We start from the raw sequence: 19,072 nt of genomic DNA on the forward strand, positions 1-19,072 counted from the left end.
CCCTCTGAGCTACCTTTGGATGCGTCAAAAAACTTCGACTAGACAAACCTCCGGTCTCTTTCCAGGAACACGATAAATCACCAGATTATCTTGACGTTTTAATTGATGCCTACAAAAAATGCTGGAGGCCAGGACCGCACCAGCAGGTTGGCGTTTTTAAAATGATATTATTGTAAAAATGACGCCACGACACCAAGTCAGCGCCCGGTGCGGTGGCACTGATCACACACCCTAGATACAAAAGTACAAAAGGAGAGACTCCTAAGCCTATTAGCCAACCAAAAGCCATCATTTCCAAAGGACAGAAAGAGGAACCAATTAAAAAGATGGTGGTCCTCCATATACTGAATACAGCATGTCTTGAAGACACACAGCTTATGCGCTGCTAAGACGAGACCTAAAAATGAATCCTGTTACAGTGCCGCACACGTAATATTTGGCTTTAAGATAATCTACAATACAAAAAAAAAAACTAGGGACCTTATTTCGAGCTTGGAAGACAGGATACTCAGTCGCAAACCTGGTGGATGTCCAGTTTGCTCTATTTCAGTCCATTATGGCCTACGGCGCGTGTAATGGGGCTGGGTGGACATTCATCATGTTTGTGACCGAGTCTGCCAAACTCTAAAAGCCCTTTAAATCGATAATATTTACTAAAACTGAGCGAGTGGTTTATTTAATAACTCCTTTCAATATGCAGAGTGTACTAGTGAAAAAAAGAAATCTTGTCGCTCAAACGTCCCACAGCCAGATATAGGCTGCCATTTGAAAGCGGGGTATAGGCATGCATCGGAAGGACATGGCTTTTATACATCAAGGTCACCCTAAGGCCCACGATGACAACCAGATTATTAATTCAACTCGGGGCTGAGAAAAGGCAACTCTTAGCGAGGCTCCATCTACTGATGAGGCCGAAAGAGTCACGTCACTCGCAGATCTATATTAGGCTGACAATTAAAGCCCCGTGTAACGCTGCTGCCCTGTGATATATGGGGTTTTGCGCATAACTAATGGGGTACAAAAGCAGACTTTTGGGGGAATGGGCCCGGAGGTGGGCGAGCATTTCATTTGAATGTTTTGCATTGAACTTGCAGGGGGCTTTACTGAAAGCACGGCCTTTAAACGTTAACAAAATAAGGTTTCTTCACACAAACAGATCAGGGAGACCCGTTTACCAACTCCACTGAAACACAGAATCATTGTCACGCTGCGTGTAGCTGGAGCCAAATCAAAATGTGCGAATACGTCAATGTTTTCAAATACAGAGCACGTCGACTAATACCAAAGTTAAAGAAACAGTGCCATCCAGTGGTAATGTCTCAGATTGCCAACAAACAAAAGATCTGTTCAAGTGTATAGTGTTTTGTTCTACCACTATCTTTTACAAAAAGTAGCCTCATGAACGTCAATTCACCAAAATGCCAGTAGTAGCGGAAGTGACATCACAAGCCATTGAACCTTTACTTTCACTCACACGTGTGCATGCATACATACATATACATGCACACACTGTCACTTAAACACGCTCTCGACCGCAAGCATGCACACTACATAGATTTAAAAGCAATTTTTACTTATCTTAGCAAACAGCTAGGGTCATATTCAGTCTAATTGCAATCCATTCTTTATTGCAGTGATAATGAATAATAAAATATATTCACTATTACTATAATAAATAATGGACAGCCAACAAGTAAAGTGGAGCCGCAATCTACGTCGAACTGCCCTTGTATTCCTGGCACCGATTTTTTCATCTGAGTCCAGGGGTTGCAAAGGCAGTTGCAGAGGTCTCAAGCGGCAAACAAGTGGGTCGAAGCTGCCTACCCTAAATGAAACCACAGGAGCAGCCTCGGGAACAAGCTCATCAATATCCTTAAAGTGAAGGTGGTCCATTGTTGAAAGGGCTGTGAACAGGGCTTTAAGGGGGCCAGGTCTCACCGGGTCTGAGCATCAGCAGTTTTTAGGTTTCGCTTGGCGATCCGCTGCGCAGCAGCGTTCGCGCAGGCGAAATCTTATGTTAGAACAGTATGTTGTTTAGTCCCGCCTCTCTCTTCCATTGGCTAGCTCCATAAATGGAGGCTAGCCATTGGAAGAGAGATCTGTCTGTCATTGTGCGAGGCGATTCGTGGGCGTTCCGGTGATTTTTTTTGCCTTTCCGCCCCTTTTCTCTCCGTCATTCGGAGGTGGGCGTTTACTTTTTTTTTTTTTTGCCGGCGCTTTTGGTTTCCATTTCCCCCGACCGCCGCCGGAAGAAGTCCTCGGGTGAGTGCCTGCTGTCCTGCCCCCCCCACCCCCCGCCGCGTTCGTTGAGCTTGCTGCCCCTTGCCCTGCTCCCTCGTTCGGTGTGCTGCCCGCCGCCCCCCCCCGGATCGGCACCAACTCGTCCTCCCCAGTCTCGCTCTGTGTCCCGGGATCGGCAGCCCTCCTCCCCTCCCTGTCCTGGGGTCGGTGGCTCTCCTCCCCCAGTCTGGCTCGGCCGCCCTCCCTCCCCCTTCAGTCTCTACCTGCACGTCCTCCTCGGCGGGCTTGGCATCCGCTGGGCCCTGGCACTGGCCCACACCCGGCTCTGGCGACTGCAAGATTGGCCCGAATTTCTTGGGCTGGAGCCAGGACCGCTCTTCCCCCTCAACATCTACCCTCCTCCTCTTCCTCTCCTCCCCTTTCCCTGGCTCCCACTGCTGCACAAACCAGGACTGTGCACACCAAGCGGAGCCCGGGCACAGGATCCGGGAGCGCGGGCTGTGCAGGGTGGCAAGGCACAGCGCGACCATATGTGAAGGACTGGGCAGAACAAGACGACCCCCGCCCTCCGAGGACAGGTGAGGGACCCTACTCCATTCGGAAGACGTCTCTGCATATTCTAGGCTGGCACCGCTACACTCAAGTGCCGCGATGCAGCTCCCGGCTGCACGTGGCACTATACCGAAGGAATTATATAAACGGGCGCAGTAAGGAAAGGGATGAAATGGTGATCTGGCGGGCCAGATGCTCCGTGACTTTGTGTCTGTGCGTGTGGCAGTGCTGCTGGCACCCTTTCCTGAAGGTGGGTATCCGTGGAGAGGGCAGAGGCATCTGTGCCAGGGTTACGGGGGACTTGGAAGGGAACCTGAGCTCCCCACTGACGTCCTCCGTTTTTACGACTCTTTAGTTTTTGGCCTCACTGTTTCTTTTTAGGCGCTCCGAGGCCACCCGTGCGCCAATTAATGCTATGTCAAATTAAATGTAGTTATTAACCTGTTGCTAATGTCTGCATGTGCCTCCTTCAGTGACTCCACCTTTTCTCTGCCTCCTTCTCACGAAAGGCAGCGAAGCCCTCAACAGTGCCCACCTAGCCTCATGTGCGCCACACGCGCCTCATTAGACGCTATAGCAATACTTTCCCCCAAAGGTATCCTCTCTTTCTCTCCTTCAGGTTAATCATTCCTCTCCTCGGTAATTATCCTCCCTCTCCGCCTCCACCTTTCTTCCCTGTTCCTTCCCTCTCACACCCCGTATCCCGTTCCCACCTGCACTGTTTTATTCCCCCTCTCTCTAACGTTTTCTCTCTTCTGTCTGTCTTGGTCAGACCCTCTTTCTGTATCCCTTTCACTCGCTGACACCCCTCTGCTACACTCTTCTTCCCCCATTCACTCCTCCACCCCTGTCTCTGCCTTTCTAACTTTCTCCTTTCTCCCTCTTTTACTTTCCTCATCTCCTCTGTATAAACTCTGTGCCTCTTCCAGTCTCTCTTAACCCTCTCTTTCTCTAGCTCCTCTCTTCGTTTAGTCTCGCTCGCCCGCCCCCTTTCTTGCTTCGGTTTTCTCTCTCTCTCTGAATCATCACTTGGCTTTCTCTCTTTCCCTTCCATCTTACCCCTTCGCTTTAGCTCCTCGTTTCTCTGCCGCGCTCTCTCTTCCCCTCTTCCCTTTCCCTTCTCTCCTTTATTCTTCTTCGCTCCCTCTTTCTTCTTCTCTCCTATATATCCTTCGTCCTTTGCCAGTCCTTAGTTTAAGTTTCGAGTTAAACATATTTTGTGGGAAAGGGCCCCGTTCCGGAAGGAGCTGTCGGGAGACAAACCACCCGCTGTTGGAGCCGTGGAGACGCAGGGCCCACCCCAGCGAGCGGTGGGGGCTGGGTGGGGGTAGTGAAGGGAAAGATGTCATGTAAACACCGCCTGCCCGCGCGGCGTGCGCCTCTGCTGTACCTCAGGGCGCGTCCCCCTCACAGTGGGCAGCGAGCTGTCGAGGGCCCCGTCTGCCAGGCTGTTGCAGTGCACAATTCAAGGCCACTTCCAATGGGTGGGCACCTGTGTACTTGTCGCTCTGCTTACTACCCCTGACAAGGTGTGGTTGGGTGGATGGAGTCAGTGGATGAATGGAGTTGAGTGGTGGATGAAGTGTGTGCGTGTGTGCGTGTGTGCGTGTCTGTAGCGGTGTGTGTGTGTCTGTAGCGGTGTGTGTGTGTGTGTCTGTAGCGGTGTGTGTGTGTGTGTGTCTGTAGCGGTGTGTGTGTGTGTGTCTGTAGCGGTGTGTGTGTGTGTGTGTCTGTAGCGGTGTGTGTGTGTGTGTCTGTAGCGGTGTGTGTGTGTGTGTCTGTAGCGGTGTGTGTGTGTGCGTCTGTAGCGGTGTGTGTGTGTGCGTCTGTAGCGGTGTGTGTGTGTGTGTCTGTAGCGGTGTGTGTGTGTGTGTCTGTAGCGGTGTGTGTGTGTGTCAGTAGCGGTGTGTGTGTGTCAGTAGCGGTGTGTGTGTGTCAGTAGCGGTGTGTGTGTGTCAGTAGCGGTGTGTGTGTGTCAGTAGCGGTGTGTGTGTGTCAGTAGCGGTGTGTGTGTGTCAGTAGCTGTGTGTGTGTCAGTAGCTGTGTGTGTGTCAGTAGCTGTGTGTGTGTGTCAGTAGCGGTGTGTGTGTCAGTAGCGGTGTGTGTGTCAGTAGCGGTGTGTGTGTCAGTAGCGGTGTGTGTGTGTCAGTAGCGGTGTGTGTGTGTCAGTAGCGGTGTGTGTGTGTCAGTAGCGGTGTGTGTGTGTCAGTAGCGGTGTGTGTGTGTCAGTAGCGGTGTGTGTGTGTCAGTAGCGGTGTGTGTGTGTCAGTAGCGGTGTGTGTGTGTCAGTAGCGGTGTGTGTGTGTCAGTAGCGGTGTGTGTGTGTCAGTAGCGGTGTGTGTGTGTCAGTAGCGGTGTGTGTGTGTCAGTAGCGGTGTGTGTGTGTCAGTAGCGGTGTGTGTGTGTCAGTAGCGGTGTGTGTGTCAGTAGCGGTGTGTGTGTCAGTAGCGGTGTGTGTGTCAGTAGCGGTGTGTGTGTCAGTAGCGGTGTGTGTGTGTCAGTAGCGGTGTGTGTGTGTCAGTAGCGGTGTGTGTGTGTCAGTAGCGGTGTGTGTGTGTCAGTAGCGGTGTGTGTGTGTCAGTAGCGGTGTGTGTGTGTCAGTAGCGGTGTGTGTGTGTCAGTAGCGGTGTGTGTGTGTCAGTAGCGGTGTGTGTGTGTCAGTAGCGGTGTGTGTGTGTCAGTAGCGGTGTGTGTGTCAGTAGCGGTGTGTGTGTCAGTAGCGGTGTGTGTGTCAGTAGCGGTGTGTGTGTGTCAGTAGCGGTGTGTGTGTGTCAGTAGCGGTGTGTGTGTGTCAGTAGCGGTATGTATGTGTGTGTGGCTGTGTGTGTGGCTCTGTGTGCGTGTGAGGCTGTGTGTGTGTGGCTCTGCGTGTGACTCAGTAGGTATGTATGTGTGTGGGACTCTGTGTGGGTCTGTGCGTGGCATTTGCGAGAGATTAAGCTATTGGCATTGTAAATGACAGGGCCATTTATTTATCTGTTTTCAAAACCAACACAAATAAAAATGTTGTCATTTACAATGCCAATAGCTCTAACTTTTCCAAAGGCGAGACCGTTGCATTGTAAATGCTTGTTTATAGGGGGCCTCGAAACAGGTCTCTATCGGGCTCTGTTTTCTGCCCTGGCACAGGCGGTCAGTTTTTTTCCGGACTGCAGTGCCAGCAGGCATATGATTTGTGCGTGCTCACACTGCTCACTTCTCACTAGTGGAGAAGTTACGGCATGATGTCATGGCAGGTGAGCGTTGTAGGGGAAGGGAAATCCTTTAAAGAGTCATTTTCTCTCTAGATGTCCCTTCTCTTTTTGAAACTCCGGAGTAGCAACTTTGTCGTGGCGTCACCAGGGCTTTAAGTGAACGCTTTTCAATATTACATACAACAAGCCATAGTTGCTGCTTATTTATCTTGTGCAACTAACAACCATTGGCAAACCCAATAGTCCTAACTTCTGGATGCAATGACAAACAGGAAAATACAAGTCGTGTGGCACACTATGCTAAGCACAGATTTTTAGCTTATGTGTTTTAAGCCACACCCTTAATTACATTGGCCACGCCCCTTTGAGAGAACCCCCCCCCCCCGTTTTTTCATCCCACTTAAAGCCCTAGCTGTGAGGTAACCGCTTTCAACTAAAAGTTCTAACAGTTTTGTCAGACTAGTGCTGAGTCTGCAGAAGAACAGCTAGCCAGGTTTGCTAGTTGGGTTAGGCACTCCGCTTGCCCTTCCCAGCAGTCATTTGATCGGTCTCATGGCATCCATGTGGAAAAGAGAAAGCGTACTTCAATCTGTGGAGTAACATCGGAGCTCGGTTATGCTCCATGGGCCTGTGGTGCTGGATGACAGGGCTCGATGAGACTGTTACTTGAGAAGTAAAGAGCTGCAAATTCAGCAATAATTAGCGATTTATCAGATTTGAACAACTCTTCTACCTCTCTTGGGTTTCAAGGTAGATTAGGTAACGCGTGACACGTTTAGGTTGAGCCCAGTTACATGCTCGTCTGCTAACACATTGTTAAGGTGGTAACACATGCCAGGCACGAGGACCTTGAAATATGCATTCAAATCTAGCTGCACCGACTTCTGTTCAGTGGGGACTTGGGGTGTCATTTCAGTTCGGGTCCTTAAAGGCATTAATATCGACTAGGTGTGTATTAAAATTGTCCACGCAGACGCAGAGTAGTAAGGGAGGGTACAGGCATCATGACCTACTCAAGGTTACGACTCTCAAGTCATGCGCTCAACAAGAGTAATGCATAGCGCATTATACTTTGCACCTCTGCATGTTAATTCTGTTCCGTTCGCGGAATTTGGGTAATTTCGCGTTCCACAGAGACCGCGGAATTGCCCAAAATACTCCGAATCGCAGACTTTTTTGCTTATTCACGCTTTCAAAATGTGTGTTAGTGAGATATTCCCCCCCCCCCCCCCCGACCAAGCAAACAGCGTACGCTAACAGGAAAAAAGCATCGCCAACGAGTGGAACAAGCAATTCCGAGTGTTCGTGGAATTTCTGCGTGCTTGCGGCGAATTTTTACGGTTTTGCAGAGCTTTGCGTATCACGACTAGGTAAATTCCGCCCACCCCTACTGCATGTACGGTTTATGACCTGCAGCAATTCTATACACAGATATTTAACTCTAACCACAGCACAAGCAACTCGATCAATGCAGTGTTTAACCTGCCATTTGTGATCATTGAATGTGGGGAGGGACCATGAGTGGCAAGAGGCAAAGTGGGTCATTAGGCCCCTCCCTCCTTCAACATTAGTAAACAGCATACTACTCAGCACAGGTAAGCATGCATATACAGACTAGACCAACGTTTTGTGACGTGCAGTAATGATAAACAAAAATATTTAACCAGAACCAGGATCTAACTAGTTAAATCCATGTACAGTGAGATACAAAAATAAGTTAATGGGCTTTCTGACGATTGGTGGAACGGGTTTCCTCTGTCAAACCGTTGCAAAATGCACGAGATAGTAAACGGTTCTGCGTCTCACTTAAGCTGTAATATGGAATTTGATATTTGCCCTGGAGTAATAAACTTAAATATGTGACGATGCATTTATTAGTAGGCTTGCTGTAAAAATTCGTTTTTGGTCCACATTTATTTTCACTGGTAGGGCATAAAACTATTTCCAATTCAAAATGTCACTTCGTTTTGACATCATTTATTTACATACATATTTATCTTTTGCAACTTTGAGATGTCAGTGGTAATCGGAGGAGCTGGAGGAAGCACCGACCCCCTCCTTTGTGGGCGAAGGTGGTAAATATATCTAAAACACATTCTCCAGTCACATACATTAAAGGTGTGCGTGTGCCACCCTCAAATGGCATACGATTATTTCCTCATATCTGAACTGGCTTTACAGTGTGACAGGCAAGAAGAGGTTAAACGCATGGCTGCATGAACTAGTTTAACTGCCCTGTCACTTACACTCACTCATGAGCAAGAAGATGCATCCTGGAGCTTGGGAACAAACACAAAAGGCCATCTCACATACTGTACAACATATAGGGGGTAGCAATACGTGTTGGTTCACATACCACAACATTCCTCACCTCCCCACCCATTCTACCAACAAGCTTCAAGCACACGAGGGGACATGCAGCCATCACCAGGAGGAGCCAAGGACCAGGCATTCCCGGGAGTGCTACTTCAGGGACATACTGAGGAAGAGGCTGGGCTTTTGTCAAAGACCCTTGGGCAAGAGCAAACCCTCTGCGTGCTTTCCTCTGACAGATCGCTCAAAGCAAACTAGAGCAGTTTATGTCTGGTCAGTTCAGTGCTCCTTAGCGAGGGGAGCATGCGGTAGACTAGTATCCCCCTGAATGTAGCGCCTCTAATCTCGTGTCAGTGGGCTACAGGTTTCTGGGACAAAGAGTACCTCCGATGGTAGGTGGGAGGCTCGGGCTGTGCAGGGCAGTATGCAAAAACAACAGCTGATGGACAAAATGCAGAACAATGTCATACATTCACCCCAGTACAGAGCTCTGGGCCTAAATCCATCGTTTTTTTTGCTCACCATGCCATTCTACTTCGAACCCAGCCATATGAAATCAGTCTTGACCCTGTGCCTCATGGGAACAGTCCAGCCCGAACTGCCAAGCCAGATCCTCCCTGGACTGGAAACAAGCATCCTGGGACCGGTTTCGGGGTTTCACCCCTCTTCTGCCAGGACAGTATAAGGACCTATGTAGTTCATTCCCAAGTCTGCAGCTAAAACTCCTACTGCAGTGTCACCATTAGTCAATTTCTGCCCAGCATTAATGTTAAAAAACCCGATCCGTGCATAGCCTGTTATATTTGCTTCAAAGCCTAGCACATTACCACCCTCTTGCTCTTAGCTCAGTGCAGCAGCCCTCAAACTTTAATTTCGTCTATTCCTAAAGCATGGTGGTCAAGTTTGAAACTCAGGAAAAACAAAGGATAGTACTCAACAGAGCTCATTTATATGAGAAAAAAAGTATATTGTTCACCGAGGACAAAAGGAAGAAAAATCTCACCTGAAGTGTAGAATACGCAAGGAACAAACTTTTTCAAAACCAAAGAAGGTTTCTCGGGCCATCAAATAAAACAAACCAATCACTGCCCTATGAAATATTTTGAAATTACTGAAGCCCAAAATCACACAAGAACCCAACAGAAAAAATCCTTACCATCCTGAGCAGCTACACCTCACAATCTCCACCAAAAAAGTAATATAGTTCAATCAGAATCTCAGGTAAAACAAGAGTATCTGCCTCTCTAACATAAGCCTGGATTAATTTGAAAAGATAGTGGACTACAGACATGTGTCCAACTGCAATAAATTGCTTACCTTGCACCCAAGCAAAAACCAGCCTTCAAATACTTTATGAAATTTGTATACTACAGGAAACTACATATCTGCTCAATGAGACGTACAAAAAAACCCCTTAAAACAAGGATGCGAGACATGGGCAATAGACGTGGGCCAAATTGACGAATACGGATGGACTGAGGCACATGAAATCACCCAGAGGAGCAGCAATCTCTATCTGCTTAGCCTCTTCGATGCTCATGACGAGCTGAGCTCGTCATGAGCCACGGCGCTCCAGTGCTCAGGACGAGCTCAGCTCGTCATGAGCCGTGGAACGCTCACACGCGGGGATAATTCCCCTGCTGTGCTGAGCGTTCCACGGCAGGTAATGCACCTGTGACGAGCTGAGCTCGTCATGAGCACCAGAGCGCCGTAGCTCATGACGAGCTCAGCTCGTCATGAGCATGGCGGCGCTGTGCGCGCCCCCCCCCCCCCCAGCACAGCGGGGGATTAACCCCTGCAGCGAAGCGGTTAAAGCTTATACAAGCAGTGGTTTCTGGGCTTCACTTTATGTTGAGGCTTTTCCAGTTTATGGATCTGCCGTTCGAGCTGTGGGATGATCTCCTGCCTTGGTGTGGGCTCCCCTGCTAACTATTCTGGTGTCTCATGGCTTTTTAGAGTTTGCGCAGCAGTTGTTTCTATGGGCTCCGTTGATTGGCAATTCATCAGGGCCGGTTTGCACACCCTGGCATTATGCATCTTCCCTGGTTATGTTTCCGGGGCATGGGGTGTGTCGACTTCGAGGTTGGATGCCCTGAACATCCTGTCCTGTGTGTGGGCCTGATGTTTGCTTGCTCCAGAGGTTTCTGGGTAGGGTTCGGAGAGGGAGGGCGAAGGTTGTGCTGGTAGCTCCGGCGTGGCCAGTTCGGTGTGATTTCCTATGTTGCTGGAGATGGTGGTGGGGCTGGAGTGGCGGGTTCTATTGGTTCCGGCTGCGCTGCAGTTTCAGAGTCTCCTGGTGCCCGCTCTGGCTATTCCAAAGTTTGCAACCTGGCAATTTAGAGGGGTGGGTTCCTGTTGCGGGGTCTATCGGCTTCGGTCTACTCTTCTGTGTTGACGTCAACCTGGTTTCTTCTGCTCAACATGGACGGTCGTTTGGGGCTTGGTGTGATCGGACCCCTGTGGTTCTGCTCAGTTTCTCTGCCTTGGGTGCTGGAATGCCTCCTTGATGGGCCTTTGCAGCTTTCTGGCACCTTTGACAGAGGTCTGGTGGTTGGTTCTTTGAGGGGTTGTCCGTTCTATGTACTTTCCATCAGGTGATGTGTACCTTCTGGGTTTTACATCTGGTTTTGCGCAGTAATGTCTGCTCGCGAACTGGGGGAGCTCGACTCCTTGTCTTGGGGGACTCCTTTCTTTCATTTGTTTGGGGTCAGGGTCTGGCTTAGAAGTTATGTCCACTGTGTTGGTGCTGGGCTGTCTTTACTGTTTGTTGACTGTACATCTTTGTTTGGGTGTTTCTCAGCTGATAATTGTCCTGGTCTTTTTTGGCTTATGTAATGTAAATAAGCTAGAGGGAAAATGAGGCAATGCTTCTATTACTTACCGTAATTCCATTACTCCGTGTTCTACTCTCGATTACCTCCATTACGGCCCTCCCTCCCTCCAAGTTGTTAGGCCAACTGTGTTTAAGGCGGCTTCGAACGAATAGGAGGTGTGGTTGGCGTGGACTCTTTATATTGTCAGGTTGTGTGTCTACAAGGCACAGGGCCCCCATGGAGATACACAAGAGTAGGACACTGAGTAATAGAAGCAATCTTGTTGAGAAAGAAACAATAAAAGAAAAAAAGAAAATCGACAAGCTGAGACGCGTTTTGCCTATTAAGACTCCAAAGAGCTATTTAAAGGCAATATGGACTTTGGTGCATTCTTCAGTAAAAAGTTTGGGGTTTGTGTCCTAGTATTTGGTGAGGCAGGAAATAGTGCCCCTCTCTTTCAGTGTGTACACCGCAGTTGAGAGCGGGTTTGTCTTGAAAGCTACTTTCTCTCCCCTCTCCCTTGAATTGTCCCCCATCATCATTTGATGGAATCAACAGTCTGTCTGCAAACCAGTAATGAAAAGTGACTGTGATCCTGCTGCTCACAAGAGGGGGCAACACAAGGCTTCTTGCACGTTAGCACTCAAGGTCACCGCCCCTATACTAACCGTAAACAATAGATATCCCTTTTCACAAAGCAGCTTTTTTTTAGTAATAAAAAGGTTCTCGCTGCCAGCAAAGGGCACACAAAGAAAACTGGTATAGTAAGTCTGTCGGCCAACAGACAAGAAGGCTGCTAGCCAGGTGGGCTGGGCTTTAAATGTTTATTAATAACACTGCAGAACGGTACATCTTCCTTTAAAAAAATGCTGCTGCTCAGTACGGGAAGAAACCTGGACAGGTCTTTTTACCAAAGCATTGATGTGGAAAGGCCATTCTGCTTAGCGAGTTCTAAAGTGGCGGGAGTTAGCTAAACCAGAGGTGGGCAAAACATCTGTTCAGAACTCATGTAATTTAAAACAGTGAGAAGCAGACGTTGTGTGTTTAAAATCGGGAGGAGAAAAGACGATAAAGTCACACATGGTTTGGGAACATGTAACAGAGTATTTAGTTCTTAGTACTAAGTAAAACTATCACATGGGTGTTGTTCACAGCACGCACAGAGGGTGATCGCCCAGTAACATTAGTCACCAAAGCTGGGCCTCCTTGAGGAGTGCTAAATTGAGAAAGCGTGGACAGTTCAGCCGAAAAGCCACTGAGAACAACACTTCAAACTAATCTTCTATGTTGAATTTCATGGTTTAACAATCGGTCAAATTCTTGAATTTCAGATTGGGTGGACAGGCTACAATTTTCTGCCAGCTTTAAACAACCCATTTTTAGGTCTCGCCTGTCAATGCGCATGCGCATTGAGCTTGCGAGACTATGGGGGCTTAAACAGACTTTAACCAACTTGCAAGGAATCGATGGCGATTCCTTGCAGTGCCCGTGAAATTCAAGCTCAATGCGCATGCGCATTGACATTAAAAGCGCGTGCACATGCCCCCAGCCGCCTGCCTTGCATGTCTTTTCCCTCAGCCGCACTCCTCCCACACCCCCGCTCTGCCCCCTCCCCTGTCTGCCGTGTCGCATTTCTTCAGGGCACCTCCTACTAGTATGTTAGCTGCTCAAGAAGGTATATCGAGGACTTCAAGACAGGACGAGTATTGCATGCGGCAATGATCACAGGTGTTTTGCATGGTAAAATGCACGAAGCAAACAGTCATGAAATGTTGTTGTACCTCAGATTTGAAGAGTGTTATTTTGTTAGTGTTTTCAGGATAAGGTTCGTTTTTATAAGAGGAAATAAGCTATAATGACTTGCACATTTGTCTTGGTGTCCCTGCTTTCATTTAACGTGCATATTTACGTGTGTTACGGTTTAAATGCATTTACAATGCACGTTATAAACATGAGCTTCGACATGTGGCTGGATGCTGACTCGCCGTGTGTTCTTGTGCTTGGGACGAGGACGCAGCACCGTGGGCTCCTGTATTTTCCTGTAATAAACTACAAATCTGATTATCACTTGTCTCGGATGAATTTATTCACTCCCCTTACACAGACTACTTGGAAATTCCCCCTAAAACAAAACAAAAGCTCTTTCCAGGATAAAGAATATCCACTTCCACATGTGGACCTAATTGCGTAATCCACACGTATCATACTTTCCAATACCGCCTCCCCCCCCCCCCCGCCATCACGCCACGACTACTACACTAGGACAATACGGACTTATGAGAAATATTACTAACCATTCTATTTATAACGGACGTGGTACACTACTGGTCACCACCAGGAAAAGCCTAGCACGTCACGTACTTTCACAATTCGTGCGTCACAGAGGGCCGGCCACGCGCACTGACGCAAGGAAGACTAACCGGAAACACAGGATGCATCCTGGAAAGAGAAACTACACCGGGAATTGACATTTCGTGAAAAAGCAAAACCTTTTACTGAGTCGCACGTCAGTAAGTAAGTGGCGCCTCTTCCCATCAAAAGCAGTGTGGCAGCTGCCACCCTCCAGCTGAGGTTTGTCAACACGTTCCCTTGTAGAAAGAATCATGTTCTTGTTCGGCTACATGGTATTGTTACAGACTAGAGTGCGCATGTATTGCCCTCTAGATGAATTGGTTAACAGTCACGAAAAAATTCAAAGTATTTCATACAACATGTAACAACATTACCCACAATGGAACATGGCATTTAATCCAACGGAGTTCTCGCACTCGAGAGCAGCACCCGCTCTGCCCCGCACCCTCAATCAGCATTCTTTTGATCATGAACTCATCGTACTAACTCACTCACCCTCACCCTCACTCACCCTCACCCTCACCCACCCTCACCCTCACTCACCCTCAACCCCTCACTCACCCTCATTCTCACTCACTCTCACTCACCCTCACTCACCCTCACTCACCCTCACTCACCCTCACCCTCCCTCACCCTCCCTCACCCTCCCTCACCCTCCCTCACCCTCAACCCCTCACCCTCACTCACCCTCAACCCCTCACCCTCACTCACCCTCAACCCCTCACCCTCACTCACCTCACCCTCACTCACCCTCACCCTCAACCCCTCACCCTCACTCACCCTCACCCTCACTCACCCTCACTCACCCTCAACCCCTCACCCTCACTCACCCTCAACCACTCACCCTCAACCCCAAACCCTCAACCCCTCACTCACCCTCACTCTCACTCACCCTCAACCCCTCACCCTCACTCACCCTCACCCTCACTCACCCTCAATCACCCTCACCCTCACTCACCCTCACCCTCACTCACCCTCAACCCATCACCCTCACTCACCCTCAACCCCTCACCCTCAACCCCTCACCCTCACTCACCCTCACTCACCCTCACCCTCACCCTCACCCACCCTCAACCCCTCACCCTCAACCCCTCACCCTCAACCCCAAACCCTCAACCCCTCACTCACCCTCACTCTCACTCACCCTCACTCACCCTCAACCCCTCACCCTCACTCACCCTCAACCCCTCACCCACCCTCACCCTCACTCACCCTCACACTCACTCACCCTCACCCTCACTCACCCTCAACCCATCACCCTCACTCACCCTCAACCCCTCACCCTCAACCCCTCACCCTCACTCACCCTCACCCACCCTCACCCTCACTCACACTCACAACCCCTCACCCTCACCCTCACTCACCCTCAACCCCTCACCCTCACCCTCACCCTCACTCACCCTCAACCCCTCACCCTCAACCCATATTGTGTTACAATAGGTGTCACATTTGCGAAAGATAAAACTATTGGCATTGTAAATAACAAAGCTATTAATTTCGCTATTTTCAAAACAAGCACATAAATAAAAAATGTGTCCTTTACAATACCAATAGCTCAAACTTTCCTAATGGGAGACCTATTGCATTGCTGTGCTTCTCTCCCCTGCTGCACTCTCCTGCTCTCTAGAGATGTGGCCTAACGACCAGAGCTGCCATCTAAGTCACGTAAATACAAAACATGTTGCATTCCAAATGCTATAGGTGTCACATTCGCGAAAGTTATAACTATTGGCATTGTAAATGACAAAGCCATCAATTTAGCAATTTTAAAAACCAACTAATAAATAAAATATGTCATTTACAAGACCAATAACTCCAACTTTTCTAATGCGAGACCTATTGCATTTCCAATGCTTGTTAATTAGAGTGACGAAATTTGTTCAAACATTCCCAGTGTCATTTTCTTTAAAACCTACATCACACAAAAAATCCCTTGGGCAACTAAATGATTCTGCCTCACCCCATAGAACATTACCTGCCTTTATTTCCAAACTCCTAGGGCAGGCTGCATCCTGCACTGCAAAAATTCCTTAACGTTGCCTAGGGCGTGTCAAAATTCAGTGTAAAACATTCACGCGATAAAGAAGAACTTGGAATTGCAAACAGAATTTTCCTACAACTCAGAGAAAACAAATAGCACAAAATGATCATGGAGGCATAATGTACGATCACATGCAGAAGACCATTTGCAGCGCTGAAAGCCACATATCAGAATGGCACAAGTTATAGACTATCTATGGGCAGGTATCTGAATAGGAGGAAGATGAAAGGATCTTCACAGGGCTCTGGGCCATGAAAAGAATGGTCTGAATCTACATGACAATAGAAGAGAACAATACTGTAGAGTTGCAGTAAAAAACCCATTTAGGGTCCAGTAAGAAGATATGAATCCTACTCGTGTCTTCCAGATCAGTTACCAAGCTATATAGGCAAAGGAGATAACCTGCCAGGCCACGGGGCACTGGAGTAGAAATAGATCCCTGTGACGCCGGTTAATACACAGAAGCTCAAGAAGGCATCTGGTGAAAGAAACCATATGTAATTACAGGACCAGAACTTGGGCTCGTTAAAAGCCATCAGATCTGTACTGTCAGGAGACTGCATTGCAGGAGTAACAGGTTTCTAATCGAAAATGATAACAATGAAGACCAGGTGGACACAGCATGATCCTTCTATATGCTAGTCTTTAACACTGAAGTGCAATCCACAGACCTCTTGTGGTACGGTGCAAGGTTCTTTGAAGTTCAAAATAAGAAGGAGCCAATACGGTTTGTCAGAAGGACATGCAAATACCATAAATATCCAGAAAATCCAATTTCCAGTGTAAAAAGCAATCCCACAAAGACAGATCATAAGATCCTACTGAATGGCAAATTCGTAACACAAACGCAGTCTATGGTTTCCCAAGCCTGTAATAGATCTGGTTTCCAAACCTGCAAACCAGATGGAAAGAGACCCAATCACGTAATGCATATTTAACACCCTACTACTTTTTTTTGCTATTTTTACTTTATTTATAAACAGACTGGCGTTCTGTGGTCCAAATGCTACAGCCCATCAAAATCCCAATTCTAGGCTGGAACCATTTTGTTGACGTGCTATTTCAGAAAGTTCTACTGCAACTTCTGAGCCTGGAATTCCAGTGTCTTTTTATGCAATGCTTTGGCTTGAAGCAGGTGTGGCAGCTGATTCAGTAGGTTTGCGCTACATCTCTGACTGATGTGAACAGATGCCAGAATTACTTCATGAGTGAGCCTCAGGACATGAGGCCTCAGCGGCAGTGAATGCCAAAGAGCTCTTGGAACAAGACCAAAAACTAACAAAACCGCATTAGCCAAAGGAAGTTGACAGAGTTCCTTTTAGTACATGCCGCCCAGTTAAATGAATTTCCTCAAGGCATTCATGTTAAATTTATTGTTAAGTTGACAGCATCTGGAACTAGAGCCCTCCTTGACAGTGCAATCTTCAGCACAAAGTCTTGCAACAACTCTGCATAGTCCATGCTTAGCAAATCATGTACCCCTCAGCTCGAAAGTCTGAAGAGTGCCGGGTTACAGAAGCTACACTGGAGGTTAGAGTCAGGATAAAGCCAGGACAGCTGAATGAGAAGCAAAAGCTCTGTTCCCAAAGGACGCTGAATGAAGAAAAGCCTCCTGAATGAAGGTTATTCGCTTAAACCTCGAGTCCGCATCAAAGCGAGCCAAAAAGTCAAAGGTTCTGTATCCACCAACAAACCACCGCTAACTTCGCTCTTTAACACATGGGTGCATGTCATTTTGTTAAACTTGTGGACACATTTCATACCGATGAAAACAATTCTGTGAAAGCAAAAGTTGAAATAATGTGTTAATACCTTGATTCACTTGAACGCGACAGGAATGTTCTGCTGAATGGTATTCAGGTTGTACAGGAAGGAGTCAATTTTGGTCCCAGTGTCCTGGCCGAAAATCTTCGCGCTTCACAGTACCTAAAATTTGACCGAGAAAAAAAAAGCTATTAACCTTTATCTGGTATCCTTTGCCCTCTAAAGTGACAGAACCAAAAAGCTTCGTGGTCTTCATAGAAGTTGCTGTTGCCACAAGTTGTCTTGTACGGCTGCCCATGCAATATATGTCATTCACAACAGACAATAAATCCTAAAGTGACAATTCTCAGCACATTTCATTGTAAAGAACACAAAACACAAATAAATGTATATGAAACTGACGTAACTAATACTACACCAGGGCATGCATCCAATATGAGCATTACACCCAGCTGTAAAGCGTTCCAAATGCAACATTTACCCAACCGAACACTTTGCACTGTGGACTATATGGGATCATTCCAAGATGAAGAACCCGGATGAAAATAAATCAGTTAACAGCGTGTTGCGATGGCAGCTCCTGTTTTGAAAGTTATATACAAACTCTGCGTACATTGGCTCACCAGACGTACTGATCTTCAACAAGTGGGGTGCATATCAATTTAAATCAATACAAAAGGGTTATTGCTGGTAGGCGCATGTTAACTTTAGTTGACGTTAAAACTAATGTCACATCAAAGTGTGTTTGATATTGGTTTGCCATACGGATAATCCGGGCATCAAAAATTACTGCTAAAACAGCAATCCCACCAAACCCTAACTAAATTCAGGCTGTGCTTTGAAGAAAAAAGTCTGTAAGTAGAGTTAAATGTACAAAATGTGGGGAAAAAAAACTGCATTTTCTCACTAGTGAAACTAAGCCTCGAGGAACAGGGACAGCAATTTTTACATGTAATTTTGAATGTACCACTTCAACAAGAGCTCAGTAAAACAGAGTATTACTATAGCCTGACTGGATGAGCAGTAATTGGGAGTGAATGTGTAATCTTGTCACATACCCAATCAATGCTTAACTAGGCTTTCAAAACCAGATGCCTATGTAGTAATATCATTTACATATTCTACTGGCTCATGTCACTGGAAGCATTTAAACCCAACAGACATATTCTTGCCATATAATTTTAACAAGAGAGCATAAAACGATGGCTAAGAAGGACGCAATATACACAATGCTATCTATAGAACATCTAGACAGATCCCTCAGGATATTGCAGCATAAAATATCAAAATTAGCAGCACAAACATTGACATTTTGTTGCATTATTGCAGCACTTTATCTTAATCCTAATCATTTTTCAGCCTTACATAAATTGAAACTCATCAGAATATTCCGTTTGGAAATAAGCCCGTTTCAAGAATCTGGAAGTGTTAGTTTGCAATACATTCCTTGGTACTACCATTCTGGAATACAGGCAGGGCCACTGGAATTATGAGATTCTGTGGCTGCAGTGTTTTCAGAATAATTATGGATTGGCTGCATCGGTGATATAATCACCCATTTGCTGCATTATCTGCAAAGGTTAACCACAATATTTGTTTCTAGCTCAGATGGCTCCAAAGTTACATACAATATGGCGACAAGTGTCCCTGTGCAGTGACCGGCCCTTCACAAAGGTTGAGTGGACACTTTTCCGTTACTTGCAGCTTTACTTTGGTGTTGAATTGGTACTAATAAAGGGAAATGTTTCCCAGACAGTGTTACCATGTGGAAAAATGATAAAATATCGAAGTAGTCCCATCAC

The 19,072-nt window shown here is 47.2% G+C and overlaps 1 protein-coding gene across 2 annotated transcripts in view; it reads right to left on the reverse strand.

Annotated features, from left to right (window-relative positions):
- Nucleotides 1–19,072, reverse strand: part of PC (pyruvate carboxylase) — a 2,151,284-nt gene that overhangs the window by 1,940,969 nt on the left and 191,243 nt on the right. For both annotated transcript variants that reach the window (XM_078660828.1, XM_078660829.1), the window contains exon 2: nt 17,319–17,432. The gene's annotated coding sequence lies outside the window, so the exon portion shown is untranslated. The remainder of the gene's footprint in view (nt 1–17,318; nt 17,433–19,072) is intronic.

Source organism: Lissotriton helveticus, chromosome 9, assembly GCF_964261635.1.
Source record: "Lissotriton helveticus chromosome 9, aLisHel1.1, whole genome shotgun sequence".
Lineage (NCBI taxonomy): Eukaryota > Metazoa > Chordata > Amphibia > Caudata > Salamandridae > Lissotriton > Lissotriton helveticus.